The sequence below is a fragment of the Perna viridis genome, unplaced genomic scaffold, assembly GCF_037379345.1.
Source record: "Perna viridis isolate PV_CMFRI_1.1 ecotype Kerala unplaced genomic scaffold, ASM3737934v1 SUPER_16.5, whole genome shotgun sequence".
In the NCBI taxonomy this organism is placed as follows: domain Eukaryota; kingdom Metazoa; phylum Mollusca; class Bivalvia; order Mytilida; family Mytilidae; genus Perna; species Perna viridis.
The window spans coordinates 13545-23007 of NW_028288508.1; the positions used below are offsets into that span (position 1 = coordinate 13545).

General features: G+C 31.3%; 1 long non-coding RNA gene across 2 annotated transcripts; it reads left to right on the forward strand.

Annotated features, from left to right (window-relative positions):
- The first annotated feature begins 380 nt into the window (after nucleotides 1-380).
- LOC148596439 (uncharacterized) lies at nucleotides 381-5514 on the forward strand. 2 transcript variants are annotated; one of them, XR_015919250.1, is made up of 3 exons: nucleotides 381-613; nucleotides 1252-1354; nucleotides 3977-5514. It is a non-coding gene; the product is annotated as an uncharacterized LOC148596439 (long non-coding RNA). The 2 variants fall into 2 exon arrangements; XR_015919249.1 differs by lacking the exon at nucleotides 1252-1354.
- Nucleotides 5515-9463: the final 3949 nt, after the last annotated feature.

Below are 9463 nucleotides of genomic sequence, written 5' to 3' on the forward strand. Positions count from 1 at the left end.
AATTATTCAACTTATTACAGCGTAGAAATAGTAAGCATCATATTTTTAGCGTTGAATGTATGTGTAAGTGATAAGATTGAAGTTTTTACTCTAACCATTTTACATGCTATTGAATGGGAGTTAGGGAATCATTCTTGTGAATTCACATTGTCACGTGACGACACTTACAAGCCCTACTGCTAATTTCTGAACTTGTTACTTATATATGCCAGCCAATCGGGGTTATGTATCGGGGATTGGTTGGTTTTATATGCGTTTCTTTTCTTTGAATTTGAACTGCAGTGATTTTTGGTAATTTTAATATTATCCTATTTTCAAATGAACATTTATATATCATGTACAATATTACCTTATTCATAATTAAAAAGATTTTAAAAATAAAAAAATACAAGATTTAAATATGCACTACTTTTAAATAAATATAACTATTATTATTTTTTCAATTGTTATGCATTTGAAACAATCCATGAATACCAGTCTTTGTTTAGTCCATGATTTGGTCTATTTAAGAACATAAAATTGCCCATGCATTTCTAAAAAAAAATAATGATAACTTTGAAACTAAAATAAGAAAAATGTCAATCAAATTAAAAAGATGGCGTATTTTTATTTGGTATGTTTTAATGAATTCGTAAATGTTGAAAAATTTTTTTGGTAATATTAGAAGTGAGATGATTCATAAAGTGTTAAATTATTGACTTTAAAAAAGGCATAAATTGGGACATTATGAATAAGTAAAAACACTTTAACAAATATAAAAACATATAACGTTCAACAACAACTTAAATAAGGAATAAGGGGTTTGGAAGGTTGAAGAATTCATGATTTTGCAAAACTGAAGGTTTCAGCTTCAAGAATCATTGATGAGCAGTCTATAAACTTGTTCTTTTTATATCATATTGTAAATAGTAAATATGGGTGGATATATAACCTTTTTTCCATTTTGTCACCAAAGTAAGGGATATGTCGTCTGTGGAAAATAATGAAAATAGCTCAAGTTGAAGATTTCGCATATTGGAATATTTTATTAGTAGTACTGCCCTGATAATATTCTCACTCTCTCTTTAACTGGATCGGTCTGCGCCTCCTTTTTCAGTAAAACCACGTTTTGATGAAAGTATATTAGATATATCTTTTTTTTAACTATGAAAGAAAAAATCGCTCACAATGACATCGTATATTTAAGAATGTTTCTTTTTAATCAGCTTTCTTATATTATTGCAATTATTTCGTTTTAATTCTTTTATGAAGATGAAAATAGTGGTACACCGAAAACTGATATAAGACTTTATTACTGAAAAAAAGAGATACATTCGATGCCTAATTGTATTCCTACGTAAAATCTAAGTCATTTGTGAGTATTGCACTACTTAAATCTGACCCACTAAATATTTGACGTTACTTCTCCTAACCCTGTCCACTGGAATGGTAGTGAACAATTATTTCTAAAGCTGGAAGATTTGATGGTAGTGTCATTCCTTGATGTGTTCTGAGCTAGCTTTCAGTAGCTGAGAGTTCTTTAAGTGGAAATCTGGTTGTTCTTTATAAGGTGTTAATAGGAAAGGATTGGATGTATTATTGACTTAATATCATGATGGTTTTGTTCGTTGTTTCAGTTCATTTGTGACCTTAGATTGAAGGGGGGTGAGTTTGAACAGATAAAGAAGTTTAGGTCATCTCTGAAAGAATTTTCTATTTTGTATTTCTTTGTAACGGTTATATGGTTCACTTGTTACGTTTAATCATATCCATTACAATTTTGAGACATTTCATGTGTTTTGATACTATTTTGGGATTTGATACATCGCATCTACCCAAAAGAACTGGAGATAAAGGATACTACAGACACTGTGAAGTCAGCCTCATATCTTGACCTACACTTAGAAATCGATGGTAAAGGAAAACTATTGACCAAACATTACGACAAACGTGATAACATTTCATTCAGAATTGTTAACTTTCCTTTCATCTGCGGCAACATCCCTTCGGCACCTGCGTATGAAGTGTTCATATCACAACTCATACGTTATGCCAGAGCTTGCCGAAACTACGCAGAATTTTTGTATCTTGAACAGGGTTATGTTAATACAAGATTGAAGTCACCACTACAGACGTTTTATGGTCGTCATCATGAACTCGTGGATCGTTATGGTGTATCCATCTGCACCATTAAACGATTTATTCAATGGGTCATAGTTTTCCTTCCCTCGTTTGTCTACCCTGGACTTGACTTTCATGAGCAACTCGGCGGGTGTTTGTAGAAAAACAGAGTACGCTTACCCTACCGGTGCACCTGTTCCATGCTCCCAGTTTTAGTGGAGTCCGAGTTGCTCATTTGCTTTTGTTACTTTGTATGTATGATTTTAGTTACTTTATGTTCTTTGTTGTGTATGTCTGTTTTCCATGTCTGGTCTTTGTCCCTGATTACATTCTTTTGATTACCGCTATAACCTTGATTCCCTTAATTACTCATTCACTAGCTCCCACGTACTCTTTTAATTTTGAGAAAAAAACATGGATAACATTCGAATGTGTATTAGCTATATAGCGATTCAATTCATTCCGGGAGAGGGAATGAACATCAAATTCGTATTTAAGTAAAAGTTTTTTTTTGGTTAGAATCAGGCCAAATAGGAAAAATCAAAAACATGCATCTAAAAAACCCTCCAATCTGACGATTAAGAAGACCATTATTTGATCGAAGCATAAATAGATTTGCTCATAATTTTTTCAATTAAATGAGGTTTTTGACCCTTGAAGTGTTCACATTCATTGCATGAACCTATAACCAAATGTGATAAAAGTGGAGTATTGATAAACGGACGGTATGTGGTAAAACAATCAAATGAAGTCTACGAGATTTGTTTCTTATTTTTATATAATGGAATGGTGTTATTTTCAAATTTTAACTTATTGTTTTTATATTTCATCATGTTCTACTTAAGTTTATTCATTATCCGATGACACGTCCTTTCATCATGTGCTCGTATGTTATCGTTATGTTATGGTATTGGATCATATCCTAGAAAAAAAATCATCTTGATTTGAAATATCACTTTTTCCTTCATTCCATCTAAAAAAGCATTATAGTATTTGTCTTACATTACCAAAAAAGTATCATTAAACAACTATATTGTGACATTAATCAACGTAATAAGGCAAGTAAGGTAGAGGGCTCGTGGTTGTTAATAAATAAACAACTGACAGAACGTTTTATTAAAGAAAATATTTCAGTGTCCAAGATTTTCACAGCCTAAGATTTTTGTCTCATATTGAAGCACAAAAGACATTTAACGTCCATTTACGTTGTTCACATTTTATTGGTTTTTTTCGACACGTCAGAGTGTATGTCAGTTAGCTTAATCTCGACATGAAGACCTTTGTCTGTTGATGTGACATTAAATCATTTTAATTACAAAATAATGATACTAATGTGATAAGATTGAGCAAGATTTTATAATAACACCAAAACACTAAATTGAACCTTTAAGTTGCTACAACAAGTTTATAAGTTATATTTCATGTACTGATTTTTGATTACATTATACCAACTAAATGTTTTTTTTCTTCTTAAAATTTCATAGTTAAAATATCATTGGATCACAATAAAAAACATAATATACTTGTTGTATCAATACAGTAAGATATATGATCATTATTAGTATAACTTTTTTAATTAAGGTTATATTTTTACCATTTGAATTATTGGTAAAGTGTGAGTGAGAAAATGTGCAACTGAATACGTTACACTAGAAAATCGACCTTAAGCTAGTTCGAATAACCAAGTTCACAAAATTTATTAATTGCTGTGTGAACATGGTAAAAAATTGTTAAAAACGCTGCAGTGGCCATTTTTCAAAAATAAAGAGATTTAAGATATATGTCTTTGACACAAGGAGAGAAATCATGTTTAAATTCTGAATAAAACAACTTTTATAATTGCTTTAAATCAATTTTCATTATTTTGTATTTTCAGTGTACTTCTTATAACATGGTACTGTATTCTATCGATATTTGTCATTACTGATGAAAAATTTTTGTTTTTGTATAACGGTGATGCGTTCAGAAACTTGTCTGATATATCGAACAATATAACAAAAGAAGTTGTTGAAGACAACGGTAAAATGAAGAAGTCGCCAGTTATACGAGAGCCATTACGTTTTGATTGTAGAAACCGTGATTGTATATTATACGAGCTGATAATACTTGTTAAATCATTTGTGTTAAATTATGGTAAAAGGATGGCCATAAGACATACCTGGGGGAATGATAAACGGTACCTAGTACGAACAATATTCATTCTGGGAGAATTGCCAACTGAGGATATTTTACTCGGCAACGAATTAGATATTCAATGATATTCTATTGTTGGGCATAGAAGATAGGTATGACAATTTAGTGTACAAAACGGTTTATGCTATGAATTGGATTAGAGAAAATGAAATTAAATCACGTTTTTTTCATTTTATTGATGATGACCGGATTCTAAATGTAGATAACTTGTTACTTGCTGCAGATAAATTGTTATCTTTTAGTGACATAAAGATCATTGGACACAAACTAACATGGTCAAAACCAAGAAGAAAACCCCTGAAAGGAAAGAATGTTATAACTATTGGTGAATATCCATACTTTTATTGTCCACCATATATAATTGGTGGAACAATATTAACAAATTTTATTACTATTTTAACTATTGTTCAAGGTTTTCCATTAGTAAAACTAATTCCTGTAGAAGATTGCTATATTGGAATGGTTTCAGATGCAATGTCAATAGACTTAGTTCACGAATCTCTGTTTTGTCCGACATATGTATCTTCTAGCTTTATGCATAAATACATTTCATCACCTGGATATGATCAAACATATAAAATGTTACATGAATGGAACAGAATGCACAAACTAGCACTGTAAAATCATCTAAATGTAATTTTCGTTTAAATTTGAATTCTTGATACTGTTTCGGTTACAACATCCCTATTTATTTTATCTATTTTTGACGTTTTGTCGTTTATTAAATCTTTATCAAGACTCAATGAGAACAAGTGTACAGTTTTCCCATTGAACAGACTGACCAATACAAAGTGTGTGTGTGTGTGTGTTTTAATATGCATGGTAAGCGACATCCAATAGTTATTGATGTCTTTCATCATACCTGAAAACATGAGTTTACTCTTTCATCAAATAATTTGTTTACGAAATGACCTTAAAATACATTTATATATATAAAAAAATCGGTACCAAAGAATCAAAAACAGAATGACAATCAAGGATTCCAAGTACATTAGCAAAGATTTGGAAACGGAAGAAATTAAATGATCAACATATACTACAAACTACAAAGACTTCAGAAAACGTACACTAAGAATGTTCATTTAATTCAAGAATAAGGAAGTGAAATGCGGTAAGCGTCAAATTATGCAGGTTGGTTGCCAATCCGACTTTATTTCGTTTAATCAAATTGTGATGACCACCATTAAAATTTGTAGTGATGCCATTTACAAAACCAGATGATACTTTTGTCTTTATTAAATAAGGGTAACAACAAAATTACCGAACAATAATCTGATCCACAATCAAGTCAATTCCAAATTCAGTGTACAAGTCAGTATACAAACCATAAACATCCAGAAACTATACCGTTATGTTTAATAAAAGCTAAAAAAGTCAATTAAATGTTTTAATAAACAAAACCAAGATAAATTTATAAATTTATTTTGAAAAAAAATAAAAACATTACAAAAATAAAGACACAATTTCCAAGTAACAACTTCTCTATCTCTCTAAAACAATCTATAAAAGCATATTAGGTCAATGCATTCTACTGTGCAATATGAGGGGTTTACTCAAAGTTCAAAATATAAGTATGAAACTTATTGGACATTCACTCTTAACATAATATTACAACTTCATATCTTTAATCCTTGCTATTAACTTATATAAATATTCTTTATATAACACCCGTTGTATCGTTGAATTATACTGGCTAGTAGGATTATCAAACTATTTCTCCAATTACAGTGGCATACCTTGTCTCAGCTGTCCATTGAATTTTAGCGTCAACACATAACCTATTTGTTTAGCTCATAGTAGTAACTATTCGTTGTATCTTGACGTACATGCTATTCAATTAATCATTCAATCAATTATAAAAAAAAAACCCGAAGAATAAAATGCATTTTTAAAAAAAAGTAATCAAGGGAACCAAGATTCTAGCGAAAACCAAAGGCATGTTATCCAGGGACAAAGACCAGACATGGAAAACAGACACAAACAACAAGGAACATTAAATAACCAAAATAATACATACAAAATAATAAAAGTAATTGAGCAAATTCTGTCCTGAACATAAATGATACCATTGGTATAAATCGTACCTAATATAATCTAGAGTTTATAGTATTGCTGACAAATTGCCAACTGAAATTCCGCATAGCATCATTTACTTAATTTATTATTTTATGGATGAGCGGAAATGCGAATGAATATGATTTTAACGTTACTACTACCAAATACTAATTTTATCCGAACTACGTATTGTGCCTATGCGTTATTATGTCAGAGTTCTAGGTACTCCAATTAAGAAATTTCACGACAATTTCAAACTACGATGCTACGTGGAAAGAGAAATGTATTATTTGCTATTTTAGGCATGTTTACTATAGGATTTTTTTTCACTTTACACTTTAAACAAAATAACGACAATCAATGTAAATTAAAAAGACTGGTAAATGCGTCCGCTGGTTCAGATATACTTTTAAATATGGAAGATTTGACTTATATTGTAAGGACAGCAAAAGCAATGGACAAAAGACCTGTTATGATAACTTTAGTCAATGATGGTTATTACCAACTAGCCTTTAATTGGTTATGTCATACAAAAACAATGGATATTCATTCACAAGTGAGTATTTTTCCTTGCTTTATTCATTGCACTTTAGTGTTTTCATTTCTCTTTATATGTGCCGTATCAAGAGCAACAACGATAAATGCAAAACCTAAAAGAGGTGTGAAAGACATATGTTAATAGTGGAGTCCGAGTTGCTCATTTGCTTTTGTTACTTTGTATGTATGATTTTAGTTACTTTATGTTCTTTGTTGTATATGTCTGTTTTCTATATCTGGTCTTTGTCCCTGGATTGCATTCTTATGATTACCGCTATAACCTTGGTTCCCTTGATTACTCTACCAAACGATTACAAAACATTGAAAGAGTAATCAAGGGAACCAAGGTTATAGTGGTAATCAAAGAGTAATCAAGGGAACCAAGGTTATAGCGGTAATAAAAAAAAATGTAATCCAGGGACAAAGACCAGACATGGAAAACATACACAACAAAGAACATACAGTAACTAAAATCATACATACAAAGTAACAAAAGCAAATGAGCAACTCGGACTCCACTAAAAACTGGGAGCATGGACCAGGTGCACCGGTAGGCTAAGCGTCCTGTGCTTTTCTAAAAACACCCGTCGAGTTGCTCATAAAAGTCAAGTCCGGGGTAGACGAAAGAGGAATGGAAAACTATGACACGTTGAACAAATCAGTTTTCATGGCGCTGATGAAAACATTGTAACGAAAGATCAAATAAAGCTATAAAATACGCGATAAGACTTTTTGAATACATCAAGCACCAACATAATATAGGTATAAGAACAACAACGCGGGTGAGTCTGTTTTCCAGAAAGTATCATGACAATTCGATGGTCGTGGAACCTGTAAACAAATCAAGTAAAATCCACATGAACTATTTAATCGTTCACGAAACCGAAATATAATGGTCGAGAGAGAAACCTGTAAAAATCAACGAAAATAAGCATGAACTGTTCACTCATTCACTAATATGACGGCCAATCTTTTAATATACAATCAAGGAATAACAATATTGTTATTTAAACATTAATATGTTAGGCGATATGAGTAAATTTTATTAATCATCATCAGAAAAACCAGTAGCTTAAGAGATTAAGGACAACAACTCAAATTACAGAAGAGCTTTGAATGTTACATTAGATAACAAAACTATTCAGATATTCAATTGCATCATACATAATATTGACATTCACCATTGACGCCTGCGAGACAGGTGTTGACCAAGGTTATTACAAATAATTCTAATAGGCTGTCTGAAAATAATTATTTCTGATACCCACACCTTATTGTGAAGTATTTGACAAAATGATTATAGACGAAGGATTTTATGATAGTATTAATACATCTTCTTTATTGTTTGACCACTATTTTTCTGAACTATTTCCGTGGCAATATTACGGTGGCCATTTAAATAGCAATTTACCGGAACAAATCACGCCGTAATTGAAGCGGTAACTTTTGATTTAAGTGCGCTTTTAAAATCTGGTTGAAACAGCATTTTCATTAAAAAAGATTATGTACCTAATCAGGATCAAAACGGAGCTATCCAGCTTTCCGGTTTTTGTTTTGATATATCTATTTGTTTTAGGATGGCAGATGACACTTACCCTACCGAGGCAAATGGTCCATACTCCCAGTTTTTAGTGGAATCCGAGTTGCTTATTCACTTTATTTTACTTTGTATTATTTTGGTTATTTTATATTCTTTGTAGCGTGTATCTGTTTTCCAAGTCTGGTCTTTGTCCATGGATTACATTCTTATGATTTCTTCTAGAATCTTGGTCCCTTGATTACTATTGTACAGACTTTCCCTAACCTTTTGATTGTTCCTTTTGTTTATAACCTACAGGTTGCAATGTCTAGGACGCTGTTTTAGGAGTATTTAAGGCATAAAACAGAGATTTATGTTTGTTAATGTTTACAGTTCTAGTTATGGGAAATGACTGCTTTCTCTTAAACTACAGCATGAACGTTTTTCTTAACAAAATTTGTTAGTTAAATATCATTAAACATTGTGAAAAAAAAATCGACGTTTGAAATACTTACATATGTGTTAGAAATTAAAGTATCATGCTCCCATGACAATATGTATCTCCCAATTTTTTTTATCTCTATTGTTGATTTAAAACTTATTTTAGAAAGTAAATGAACAGATTTCGCTTAATTAAAACACGTGTCTGTTTTATAAGGAAACATTTTTATTTCATACATGTTTTTGTTGTAGGTTTTAGTGATTACTACTGATCCTAAAGTTAAAATGCAGCTTAGAAACGTATCAACAGTAATAAGAATAGTTGTTATCCGGAAGAGTCCTATAAAAGGGGACCAGGAACACGGACATGCCGGTTACATAAAGCTGCTACTCTGGCGAACACAAATATTGACTGAGTTGTTAGACAATGGCATACCTACACTTCTTTTCGAATTTGATTCACTGTGGATTAAAAACCCTTTACCTTTATTTCGTTTATATGAAAATAAAGCAGACATGATGTGTGTAAAAAACTTTAAAAACCCTGGTACGGTTAATGGAGGATTTTTTTATTTATTTCCTACGCCTAAAACAAGGACAGTATTTCATAAATTGCTG